Source organism: Elephas maximus, chromosome 4 (genome assembly GCF_024166365.1).
Source record: "Elephas maximus indicus isolate mEleMax1 chromosome 4, mEleMax1 primary haplotype, whole genome shotgun sequence".
NCBI classification, from domain to species: Eukaryota; Metazoa; Chordata; class Mammalia; order Proboscidea; family Elephantidae; genus Elephas; species Elephas maximus.
This window is the reverse complement of record NC_064822.1, coordinates 78,805,631-78,819,725: the sequence shown is the minus strand read 5'-3', so window position 1 is coordinate 78,819,725 and position 14,095 is coordinate 78,805,631.

The following is a 14,095-nucleotide window of genomic DNA, read 5'->3' as shown; positions in this document are numbered from 1 at the left end:
GAACTCGAAGATAAATCACTTGGCACTAATATATTTGAACAAAAATCAGATAAAAGAATTTTAAAAAATGAAGAAACCTTAAGAATCATGTGGGACTCTATCAAGAGAAATAACCTACAAGTGATTGGAGTACCAGAATAGGGAGGGATAACAGAAAATACAGAGAGAATTGTTGAAGATTTGTTGGCAGAAAACTTCCCTGATATTCTGAAAGATGAGAAGATATCTATCCAAGATGCTCATCGAACTCCACATAAGGTAGATCTGAAAAGAAAGTCACCAAGACATATTATAATCAAACTTGCCAAAACCAAAGATAAAGAGAGAATTATAAGAGCAGCAAGGGATAAATGAAAAGTTACCTACAAAGGAGTGCCAATAAGAATAAGCTCAGACTACTCGGCAGAAACCATGCAGGCAAGAAGGCAATGGGATGACATATTTAAAAAATTGAAGGAAAAAAATTGCCTGCCAAGAATCATATATCCAGCAAAACTGTCTCTTAAATATGAAGTGAAATTAAGACATTTCCAGATAAACACAAGTTTAGGGAATTCATAAAAACAAAACCAAAACTACAAGAAATACTAAAGGGAGTTCTTTGGTTAGAAAATCAATAATATCAGGTATCAACCCAAGACTAGAACACTGGGCAGAGCAACCAGAAGTCAACCCAGACAGGGAAATCCAAAAAAAGAAAGCAAGATTATAAAAAAAAAAGCCCAAAACAGGGGAACAGCGATGTTATTATATAAAAGAAAACAAAATTAAAATAATAAAGAGGGACTAAGAAATGTAATCATACACCTTCCATATGGAGAGGAAGATATGGCGATATAAAACAAACAAAAGGAACAAAGGTTCTACCTTAAGGAGCTAGTAAAAGAAGAGCAACATAAATAACAGCAACAACAACAAAATTATAAGGAAGGAAATTATAAAAAGTAGATATAAAACAAAACATTTTAAAAAGGGAAAATTACCAAAGCCAAAAGTTAGTTTCTTAAAAGATCAACAAAATTCATAAATTGCTATTTAGTCTGATTAGGAAAAAAGAAAGAGAAGATAAATTACCAATTTAAGAAATGAATGGGGTGGGCTGTTGCTACAGATAAGAGATGTTAAAAGGATAATAAGTGAATATAATAAACAACTTTGTGCCAATCAACTTGACAACTCAGATGAAATGAACATATTCCTTGAAAAATATAACATACTGAAATCGGACACAAGATAAAGAAGAATATTTAAAGAGCCCTTAATCTATTAAAGTAATTAAACTTGTTATTAAAAAAAAAAAAAAAAACCTTTGTCTTAGTCACCTCCTTCACTCTATTGGTGAGGGAGGGATTCCCACCCTAAAGTTATGGAGATGGCCGAACACACAACACGTTAACACTGGGCAGATGAAACTGACAGCAGTTTTGAGTCACATATACTCACAGCTCGATGGAGAAGGATACTGCACGCCATGCAAGACCACACAGGGTTTGCAGTAGTGAGCAGTGTGAATTAACAGGTTTTTTTTTTTTTTATGGGTTTTTATGGGAGGCAAGCTTTGCGGTAATAAGAAGGTGTAGTGAACTCTGATTCCCAAGAGATGATATGATTCATGTGTCTGAATAATTTCAAAGGCTGACAGGAAAGTGAAAGTCATTAAGTTGAGGATAGAGTGGCAGGTAGCTTGTTTAGCTGATAGGGAAACTAGATTGGTAGGAGACTCTCCCACTGAGTTAGAGGCATATCTGGCAACAGCAGGGGAACTTGTGGTTAGACCTTTTCAGGACCTTCTGGCTTCAGATGTCTAAGCACACATAATAAAAAAAAAAAAATGTTAAATTTAGGCCTTACAATACAAACTTTCCCACAAAGAAAATCATTGGTCCAGAAAAGGAATTCTACCAAATATATATACACCAAACTTAACACAAGCTCTTTCAGAAAATAAAGTTGGGAGAAATACCTTCTGTCATGGATTGAACTGTGCCCCCCAAAAATATGTGTCAACTTCGCTAGGCCACGATTTACCGTATTGTGTGGTTGTCCTCCATTTTGTGACCTGATGTAATTATCCTCCATTTTGTGATGTGTTGTGAATCCTGACCTCTATGTGTTCATGAAACAGGATTAGGTTATGTTAATGAGGACTAGGTTATGTTTGTTATGTTAATGAAAGAGGATCAGGGTTGGATACAACACACTTACTCAAGTCACAGCCCTGATCCAATATAAGGGGAGTTTCCCTATGGTGTAGCCTGCATCACTTTTTATCTTACAAGGGATAAAAGGAGAGAGGAGAAAGCAGAGAGGGGGAACCTGACTACCACCAAGAAAGAAGAGCCAGGAGTGAAGTGTGTCCTTTGGACCTGGGGTCCCTGTGCTGAAAAACTCCTAGACCCACAGGAAGAATGATGCCAAGACACATGTACCTCTCCATGGAATGCCAGGCCGACAGATGTTTAAAGGAGACAAAGGCCTTCACTCTGACTCAACAGAGAGAGAAAGTCTTCCTCTAAAGCTGGCACCCAGAATTTGAACTTCTAGCTTCCTAAAGTATAAAGAAAAAATTTCTGTTTGTTAAAGCCATCCACTTGTGATATTTGTTATAGCAGCATTAGATAACTAAGACACTTTCCAACATAATTTTATAAGGCCAGTAAAGCTCTACTACCAAAATCTGACAAATATTTTTTAAAGAGATTGATATGTTAATATCCCCTATGAATATGGATGAAAAGTTTAAAATTTTACCAAATTGAGTGCAGAAATATAAAAATAAAACAATTTATTATAACCAAGTAAGGTTTATTCCAGAAATGCTAGATCAGTTTAACATTAAAAAAATCAATGAACATAATTCACTCCATAATAAACTAAAGGAAATCATATAATAATTTTAATAAATGCAAAAAAGCTTCAGAAAAAAAATCCAATACCCATTCATAATACAAAGTATAAGAAGCAATCTGATAAATGACAGCTACAGGTAGCAGCTAGGTAGCAGTGGCAGAAGTAGTATTTGTCAGGTCTCTCCACTGTAAGGTTACTTTTTCCCCTTTCCATGCTATACTCTTTGGAAAAAGTCACTATGTGCAGCCCACCTAAAGACTGAGGAGTTATGCACGATCTCTTGTGGGCACAGTATCTACATAAATTATTTAAAATATTTCTATATGCGAGATTTGTCTAATCTCCCATTTATTTATTTAATCATATATTTACATAAGGATGGACTAATGGATATCTATTTCATACTTTGGGTTATAATCCAATACATTTTATTTATTTTGTTGCTCAAATTGTTCTAGCTTTCTATCTTTGACCATTGGAACTCTTTCAAAAGGCTCTTATGTCCCTTTGAAACACCTACATCATTGTGGAGCTATGTGTTTTTGTTATTGTTGTTGCTGAGCACTTCCCTACATTCTAGCACTACAAGATGCTCCAGGTTCATATCGTGTATTTCCTGCCCCAGTCCTAGATTCACTCGTCCAAGGAGCGCTGGTTTCTTTTATTGGAGAATAGTATTAGAAACCACAATGGGCATGCTCATTGTTATTGGAATGGCCTTGCTTCTAGGTGCTATCAGCTGACACAGCAAGGAAATATATATGTGTATACAAACTATATATATATATATATATATATATCTGTAAATATTTTCATAGGTAACCATCTGTATCTATATTAAACTAAACATGAATTTATACCAATGTCTTCAACTCTAATCCACTACCACGGTCCATTGATTTCTTTACAAAGGTACAACGTCAGTTCAATGAAGAAAGGAAAGTCTTTTCAACAATGGGGCTGGATCAATTAGATATCCGTATGCAGTAAAATAAACTTAGACCACTACATTATACTATGTACAAAAGCAAACTAAAAAAATGATCATAGGCCTGAATGTAAAATCTGAAACTATAAAACTTCTATAAGAAAATAGAAAATCTTTGAGATTTCAGGCAAAAATTTCTTAGAACACAAAGCACAAACCATTTAAAAAAATAATAAATTAGTTTTCATCAAAATTAAAAACTTTTGCTGTTTTAAAGAACACAAAAAGGCAAGCCACGGACTGGAAGAAAAAAAAATTGCTACATATATAAAAGACAAATTAACTTGGATCCGGAATATGTAAAGAATTCATAACTCAATAACAATAACAAGAAGACAAAACCCCAATTTAAAAAGTGGCCAGAAATGTGAGCAGACACTTCACAAAATAAGATACATGAATAAACACATGAAATGCTGCTCAGTATCATTAATCAGGGAAACATAAATTAAAACCACAATAAGATACCAGTATACATCCATTAGAATGTCTAAGCTTTTCAAACTAAAAATAACCTGACCAAGTTTTGGAAGGATGTAGGGCAATTGGAACTCTCATACACTACTGGTCAAAACGCAAAATAATACAACCACTTTGGACAACAGCTTGGCAGTTTTTAAAAAGTTAAACAGTCCCCTGCCATACAACCTATTAAACAAAACAAAAACAAACCCGTTGCCATTGAGTGGATTCTGACTCATAGTGACCCTATAGGACAAGGTAGAACTGCGAGCAGCTGGTGGGTTTGAACTGCTAACCTTTTGGTTAGCAGCTGAGCTCTTAACCGCTGTGCCACCAGGGCTCAACATACTGGGAGACCCCAAAACATCAAAAGTTGTACGTAAATGCTCATAGCAGCTTTATTCTTAATAATCAAAAATTAGAAATAACCCAAATGTCCACCAAAAGGTGAATGTATACATAAACTGATATATGTCCATAGAATGGAAAACTAAACTACTGGTACACACAAAAAGATTGATGAGCCCTAAAATTTTTATGCTTAAAGAAGCCAAGGAAAAAAATGTATACTATGTGAAACAGCTTATATAAATCTCTTAAAAATGCAAACCAATCTATAGCCACAATTACAGTCTCAGATCAGTGGTTGCCTGGGGACAGATTAGGGATGGATCACAAAGGGACAGAGGAAACTTCTGGGGGTGCTAAAAATGTTTTGCATCCAGATTTTAGTGATGATTTCTTGAGTATAAACCTATGTCAAAATTTATCAAATTATACGTTTTAAGCATTTGCATTTTAATACACTTCATCTAAACTACTCTGTCCTATAGGGTCGCTATGAGTCAGAATTGGCTCGATGGCAATGGGTAATGGTTTTTAAACTTCATTAAAGATATACACAAAATTTATAATAAATAAATAAATAAATAACCCAGTGTTGGGAGGAAGTGGGTTGACTATAGTTTAAGATTGGCCATGGTTTGATAATTATTAAAGCTGAGGAATAAGTACAGGGGTATTCATTATACTATTTTCTATTGTATAGGCTTAAACTTTTGCTAATATAATGTTTCAAAAATTTCTGACTAGTTTCTATTCAAAATACAACCTTGATTCCTTATGAAATCTTCAGAGAAAAGTTAATTTTCTGGCCTTACTAGTTGCTTAATATATATATGTCTCTGTATTTACTGACCATCCTATAAGGTAGCCTGTATATAATAATCAGTACTTTTGATATACCTTTGTAAATGAAGCAGGCCAAAACATAAGACCAAGTTTTGTTTTTTTTTTTTAATTTTTATTAAGCTTCAAGTGAACATTTACCATTCCAATCAGTCTGTCACATGTAGGTTTATATACATCTTACTCCCTTCTCCCATTTGCTCTCCCCCTATTGAGTCAGCCCTTACAGTCTCTTGTTTCGTGCCAATTTTGCCATCTTCCCTCTCTCTATATCTTCCCATCCCCCCTCCAGTCAAGAGTTGCCAACACATTCTCCCGTGTCCACCTGATTTAATTAGCTCACTCTTCATCAGCATCTCTCTCCCCCACACTGACCAGTCCTTTTCATGCCTGATGATTTGTCTTCGGGGATGGTTCCTGTCCTGTGCCATCAGAAGTTCTGGGGAGCATTGTCTCTGGGATTCCTCTAGTCGCAATCATACCATTAGGTGTAGTCTTTTAATGAGAATTTGGGGTCTGTATCCCATTGCTCTCCTGCTCCCTCAGGAGTTGTCTGTTGTGCTCCCTGACAGGACAGACATCAATTGTGGCCGGGCACCAACTAGTTCTTCTGGTCTCAGGATAATGTAGGTCTCTGGTTCATGTGGCCCTTTCTGTCTCTTGGGTTCTTAGTTGTCGTGTGACCATGGTGTTCTTCCTTTGCCTTTGCTCCAGGTGGGTTGAGACCAATTAATGTATTTTAGATGGCCGCTTGTTGGCATTTAGGACCCCAGACGCCACAATTCAAAGTGGGATGCAGAGTGTTTGCATAATAGAATTGTTTTGCCCGTTGACTTAGAAGTCCCCTCAAACCAAGTTCCCCAGTCCCCAGCCCCTGCTTCGCTGACCTTTGAAGCTTTCATTTTATCCCGGAAACCTCTTTACTTTTAATCCAGTCCAATTAGGCTGACCTTCCTTGTATTGAGTGTTGTCTTTCCCTTCACCCAAAGCAGTTCTTATCTACAGATTGATCAATAAAAAGCCCTCTCCCTCCCTCCCTCCCTCCCCCTTTTGTAACCACATAAGTCTGTGTTCTTCTCCGTTTTTTCTATTTCTCAAGATCTTATAATAGTGGTCTTATACAATATTTGTCCTTTTGCAACTGACTCATTTCGCTCAGCATAATGCCTTCCAGATTCCTCCATGTTATGAAATGTTTCAGAGATTCGTCACTGTTCTTTATCGATGTGTAGTATTCCATTGTGTGAATATACCACAATTTATTTACCCATTCGTCCGTTGATGGACATCTTGGTTGCTTCCAGCTTTTTGCTATTGTAAACAGAGCTGCAATAAACATGGGTGTGCATATATCTGTTTGTATGAAGGCTCTTGTATCTCTAGGGTACATTCCGAGGAGTGGGATTTCTGGGTTGTATGGTAGTTCTATTTCTAACTGTTTAAGATAACGCCAGATGGATTTCCAAAGTGGTTGTACCATTTTACAATCCCACCAGCAGTGTATGAGAGTTCCAATCTCTCCGCAGCCTCTCCAACATTTATTATTTTGTGTTTTTTGAATTAATGCCAGTCTAGTTGGTGTGAGATGGAATCTCATCGTAGTTTTAATTTGCATTTCTCTAATGGCTAATGATCGAGAGCATTTTCTCATGTATCTGTTGGCTGCCTGAATATCTTCTTTAGTGAAATGTGTGTTCATATCCTTTGCCCACTTCTTGATTGGGTTGTTTGTCTTTTTGTGGTTGAGTTTTGACACAATCATGTAGATTTTAGAGATCAGGCGCTGGTCTGAGATGTCATAGCTGAATATTCTTTCCCAGTCTGTAGGTGGTCTTTTTACTCTTTTGGTGAAGTCTTTAGATGAGCATAGGTGTTTGATTTTTAGGAGCTCCCAGTTATCGGGTTTCTCTTCATCATTTTTGATAATGTTTTGTATTCTGTTTATACCTTGTATTAGGGCTCCTAGGGTTGTCCCAATTTTTTCTTCCATGATCTTTATCGTTTTAGTCTTTATGTTTAGGTCTTTGATCCACTTGGAGTTAGTTTTTGTGCATGGTGTGAGGTATGGGTCCTGTTTCATTCTTTTGCAAATGGATATCCAGGTATGCCAGCACCATTTGTTAAAAAGACTATTATTTCCCCAATTGACTGACACTGGTCCTTTGTCAAATATCAGCTGCTCATACGTGGATGGATTTATATCTGGATTCTCAATTCTGTTCCATTGGTCTATGTGCCTGTTGTTGTACCAGTACCAGGCTGTTTTGACTACTGTAGCTATATAACAGGTTCTGAAATCAGGTAGGGTGAGGCCTCCCACTTTCTTCTTCTTTTTCAGTAATGTTTTGCTTATCCGGGGGTTCTTTCCTTTCCATATGAAATTAGTGATTTGTTTCTCTATCCCCTTAAAGTATGACATTGGTATTTGGATTGGAAGTGCGTTATATGTATAAATGGCTTTTGGTAGAATAGACATTTTTACTATGTTAAGTCTTCCTATCCATGAGCAGGGTATGTTTTTCCACTTAAGTATGTCCTTTTGAATTTCTTGTAGCAGAGTTTTATAGTTTTCTTTGTATAGGTCTTTTACATCCTTGGTAAGATTTATTCCTAAGTATTTTATCTTCTTGGGGGCCACTGTGAATGGTATTGATTTGGTTATTTCCTCTTCGGTGTTCTTTTTGTTGATGTAGAGGAATCCAAGTGATTTTTTATGTTTATTTTATAACCTGAGACTCTGCCAAACTCTTCTATTAGTTTCAGTAGTTTTCTGGAGGATTCCTTAGGGTTTTCCATGTATACGATCATGTCATCTGCAAACAGTGATAGCTTTACTTCCTCCTTACCAATCTGGATACCCTTTATTTCTTTGTCTAGCCTAATTGCCCTGGCTAGGACTTCAAGTACGATGTTGAATAAGAGCGGTGATAAACGGCATCCTTGTCTGGTTCCCGTTCTCAAGGGAAATGCTTTCAGGTTCTCTCCATTTAGAGTGATATTGGCCGTTAGCTTTGCATATATGCCCTTTATTATGTTGAGGAATTTTCCTTCAATTCCTATTTTGGTAAGAGTTTTTATCATAAATAGGTGTTGGACTTTGTCAAATGCCTTTTCTGCATCAATTGATAAGATCATGTGGTTTTTATCTTTTGTTTTATTTATGTGATGGATTACATTAATGGTTTTTCTGATATTAAACCAGCCTTGCATACCTGGTATAAATCCTACTTGATCAGGGTGAATTATTTTTTTGATGTGTTGTTGGATTCTATTGGCTAGAATTTTGTTGAGGATTTTTGCATCTATGTTCATGAGGGATATAGGTCTAAAATTTTCTTTTTTTGTAATGTCTTTACCTGGTTTTGGTATCAGGGAGATGGTAGCTTCATAGAATGAGTTGGGCAGTATTCCGTCTTTTTCTATACTTTGAAATACCTTCAATAGTAATTGTGTTAAGTCTTCTCTGGAGGTTTGGTAGAACTCTGCAGTGAAGCCATCTGGGCCAGGACTTTTTTTTTGTTGGAAGTTTTTTGATTACCATTTCAATCTCTTTTTTTGTTATGGAGGACCAGGTTTTTTTATGATCAAAATTATTTTTGGGGACTACCAGCGGTTAGGGAACCCTAGTGATGTAGTGGTTAACAGCTACAGCTGCTAACCAAAAGTTCGGCGGTTTGAATCCACCAGGCGCTCCTTGGAAACCTTACGGGAAAGTTCTACTCTGTCCTATAGGGTCACCATGACTCAGAATTGAATTGATGGCAATGTTTTGTTTATTTTTTTAAAATCAGTGGTTAAGAGCTCAGCTGCTAACCAAAAAGTCAGCAGTTCAAATACACCAGCCCTCCCTTGGAAACCCTAAGGGGAAGTTCTACTCTGTCCTATTGGAACGCTATGAGTCAGAATCCACTGGACAGCAACAGGTTTGTTTCATTGTTTGTTTTATTTGTGATTACAAGATGGGATTCTTATGAGAAAAAAAATTGAAAACTTGAAAACAGGCAAAGGGATGACTACATTTTCTCTCAGTGTCATGAGGGAACTTGCCTAACAGATACATCCAAGGATGATTTAATGATCTAAAGTGTGTACCTTTGTGTGATTTACTATTTACTACTGACTAAAATATTTTGAAACTTTGTAACAGTAGTGTTAGTTTGTAAAAAAAAAAAAAAAAAACTATGATACTCATGACTCTTGTCCAATAATAATGCAAATAAATTTTATCAAGTAGAGATTTTTATCTAGTGAGACGTAAGTGGCCCCTGTCTGGTAAAAAAGATAACCCCAACTATTATACTTTAATTGCCTTGCAGGACATTAATTGGGTTTGTATCTAATTTAGCAATTTTTTTTTTTTTTTTAGTATTCTTCCTTTCAGGGACTATTAAAACCTTTTTCATACTATATTCCTTTGGACTAGTTGTACCATACTACTGGTTCTTTCATTGAAAAGTTAGATAACTTTTTAACATGTGCCTACTTAAAAAGCGGTCCAGAAACACTCAAATCCTGCCTCGTGCCTGGCACACTATATCCCCTAAGAACCACATGGAGATATAAGCAAAGGGACAACGCAAAATCAAAGGACGCTGTATTATTATTGGCTCAGCTTATGCCTATAACCCCAGTGCAGAGCTCTGTGAAAAACTAGGTTTAAGGCTTAAGGGGGAATTCCTCCTTCCACCTAACCCAAATCTAAATTTTGTAAATGAACAGAGTGCTACTCTCAAAACACTGGAGATTCGAGTCCACCCAGAGGCACCTCAGAACAAAGACCTGCTGGTCTACTTCCAAAAAATCAACCACTGAAAACCTTATGGAGCACAGTTCTACCCTGACACACATGGACTGGGTTTCCATGAGTTCAAATCAGCTTGAGGGTAATTTTTTTCTTTTAAGATAGCCATAATTTCCCTTTGGGTCAGCTTGTCACCTGGAGGGAGGAAGAAAGAAAGAATCACTGGCGAACTTTTAGCAAATATTAACCCTTTGGTAAACGAGTCCTAATGAACATCCTGAAATCTGATAGATGAAATTTGCTACAAAATCCTTTTTAATGTGGTAGTGAGAAAGATGAGGAGAAGGGATGCGGCTTGAGATAGATAATCTTCTAGATGCTACAGTACACAGCAGGACTGATGTGAATAAACCCTGGGAGAGGTTACGATCTTGGTGCAGAGGCCAGACAGTACATTAAATAGTAACGAAAGAGTCATCAAGACTAATGTTCTAGGTCCAAAAGAAGGAAAGATTACTATGGCCTGGGGCATTCTGAATGAATTTTGATGGGTGAAATGTAAGGAAAAATTTTTTTGCGGAAAGAAGGAAATTTTAAAGAGGGGATCTGGGGACAGAACCCCTTAAAAGAATGCCTTAGCACATAGCACCAGGGTTTATCCTGAGATAGCAATTCTAATTCTTAAGGGTAGGGTATAGGAACACAGACAGTAATACAAACCAGAGGCACATTTAAATAATAAAAAAAAAATAACAAGGAGATGGGGCAGGGGAATGCCAGGCTGGGCAGTAGGACCAGGCGCAGAGAGCTGAGTTGTAACACATGCTGACATTGTGACTGTACAACACCCTGGGATAAGGGAAGCCCTAGCTCACAGCAGTGAAGACTTCTCTCTCCCTAAGCATACCCTCAAAGCGCCTTTGATGGCTCGCTTGACATTTCACTGCTTGAAGTTTAGCAAATCCAAATGACCCTCTAGGCATCATCATTAACTCCCCAGATTCATAAATCTTCTAGAACAAATTGGAATGGAAGAAAGAAAGTAAAAGGAGATCTGATGGAAGAAGTGTGTTTCTGGTTGAGGGGCAGAAAAGAGAGGGTATTTATTACAGGTGCTAGTTCACCAGACTGAGGAAACACTTAAGTTTGGTATCGCATGCAGGGCTCAGAACCAGCATCAAAAAGCCTGAGAGCCAGTCCTGGCTATGCCACCAGATGTCTTGGACAAGTCACTTTGGTCTTTGTTTCCATATCTGTGAAATGAGAGAATTAAATTGAGAGAAATAATCTAGTTTCCTCCCAACTCTAACTAAATGTTACACTAAACACTATTTTGAAAGAAGAGGAAAAGGGACTTAATTTTGCATAAATAAATCATCCATGACCACTGGAGTGCCCCTTTACAAAACCTTTAGGTTCTCTACTTTCTGATTAGAAACCATGCTGTATTAGAGAATGGAAGGACCACAATTACATTCACAATGCTAAAGAAAGTAACCAACAGGAAAACCACGTGGTCACTGTTTTATTAAAGAGTTGCTGCCTCCTGCAGTACAATATCAACATAGCGCCTGAGCTTCAAACATTTCCTAAAGGTAAAACCAAACAACTATTTTGTTCTATTTTAACAGTCTTGCTTTTTGAAGTTATTTTAATTGGGATGGTGGGAAGAAAACAGGATATAAACATAAAAAAAAAAAAAATGTGCAAGCGTTTGAAGGAAAATGTTTCCTGACTAAATGCAAGCACTGCCCGAGAATCAGTTCCCTATGCATGTTTCTCTGGAGCCTGGTTTCTCCTCTGTGCTGTGTGCCACCTGGTTTGCAGCTGAACAAAGAACAATCCTCTCCATTCTGCATTAAACTTGCTTGAAGAGTTCACAAGAAAACAGTGATACCAAATGTGGCAGGCTCTTGAGAAAGTGTAATTACACAGAAACAAATAGGGTATGTGTTAGCCTAAATATGTCTGGAGTGATTTATTATTTTTGTTACAGTTCAATAAGTTTTGGTCTTTGATGTGGAGCTTTCCACTGAGGGAAATGTATGGTAATTTTAACAGTAAACTAAGTGTTACAAAAACATGGACTCTGGAGCCAGACTGCCTGAGTCTGAAATCCAGGTACAGAACTTACTAGCCATGTGACCTGGGTTAAGTTGCTTAACCTTTCTGTGGCTCAGTTTCCTCAGCAGTGAAATACAGATAATAATAGTACTTACCTCCTAAGTAGTAAATGCATTAACAAAGCCCTTAGGAGAACACCTAGCACATAGTCAGTGCTACATAAGCATTTATTAGTAATATAAAAATCTTTGTTAAATAAATAAACTTTAAGAGGAAAAAATTATCTCAGTCCTTACTTTCTCTTACATTTTCCCTTTCATAACCACCATGCATGGCTCTTTTCTGTGTCTTTCTATCCTGTAACAATTATCTCTTTCCTATCCATTCCTTTCTCTCATGTTCTTTCTTGTTCTCCCATCATTATAGAGAAAATAAGAATCAAGGAGTCATAGAGCAAGAAGGTATTTCTAATACAGCTTAGTTGTGTCGTCTACAGGAAAAAGGAGCTGAGCTTCAGAGATATTAGCTGACATGTCTAGGGCCAAACAGTTAATAAAGGGCCATTGGGAATCTCCTTCCCCTCCAAAGCACAGTATTTTTCAACTACTCCTTCTCTGTTATTTCTCATCCCTTGCTGCCTTCTCCCTGAAGACTATACCTCTCAGCAGTGGAGGGTTGGGGACTAAGTGTTTTGCTCAAGTGTGTTCCTGATGACCTTTTCAACCTCGTTCCTTGAATCTCCTTTTGCTGGTGTTAAGTAACATGGCAATAGCTCTGAACCAAAAACTGAGACACGAGGTAGGATAAAAGATGTTTACTTTTTAAAAATGTGTGTGATCGATGACTGCCCTGACAGGGAGCACAACAGAGAACCCCTGAGGGAGCAGGAGATCAGTGGGATGCAGACCCCAAATCCTCATAAAAAGACCATACTTAATGGTCTGACTGAGACTAGAGGAATCCCGGCAGTCATGGTCCCCAAACATTCTGTTGGCCCAGGACAGAAACCATTCCTGAAGACAACTCATCAGACATGAAAGGGACTGGACAATGGGTAGAAGAGAGATGCTGATGAAGAGTGAGCTACTTGTATCGGGTGGACACTCGAGACTGTGTTGGCATCTCCTGTCTGGAGGGGGGATGGGAGGATAGAGAGAGTTGGAAGCTGGCAAAATTGTCATGAAAGGAGAGTCTGGAAGGGCTGACTCATTGGGGGGAGAGCAAGTGGGAGTACGGAGTAAGGTGTATATAAGCTTATATGTGACAGACTGACTTGATTTGTAAACGTTCACTTGAAGCTCAATAAAAGTTAATTTAAAAAAATGTGTGTGAATATATACATTGAATGAGGTAGAAAGGCAAACTGTGAATCACAGGTGGTTTAACCTTTAGAAATTTAGCTTTATTTAAAAAGAATAAAGTCACATGAAACTGTTCTAAGACCCAGACATGTGCCATTCCATATGTACATGTATACGCCACATGCAATTAAAATGACACACACATTCAGGCCTTAGAATCTTATTGGCTTGAATGTTGTGCTCTTTCAGTTATCTGACCACCAGACACTCAGTCATCGAGGTATATATATATCAGGATAATTTAATTATTCGCCATCATTTATTTTCAAGGAATTTGGTAATACAACAGTGAACAGAACAAACCCTAGGACTGTAGCTTACACCTTAGCAGGAAAGACAAACAGACAAGTAAATAAGGTTTACTTATTATATAATAAAGAAAACCAAACCAAATGACCCCTCAATGGGCCTCAGTAAAGAGGGAATTGTAGAATAGAAGAC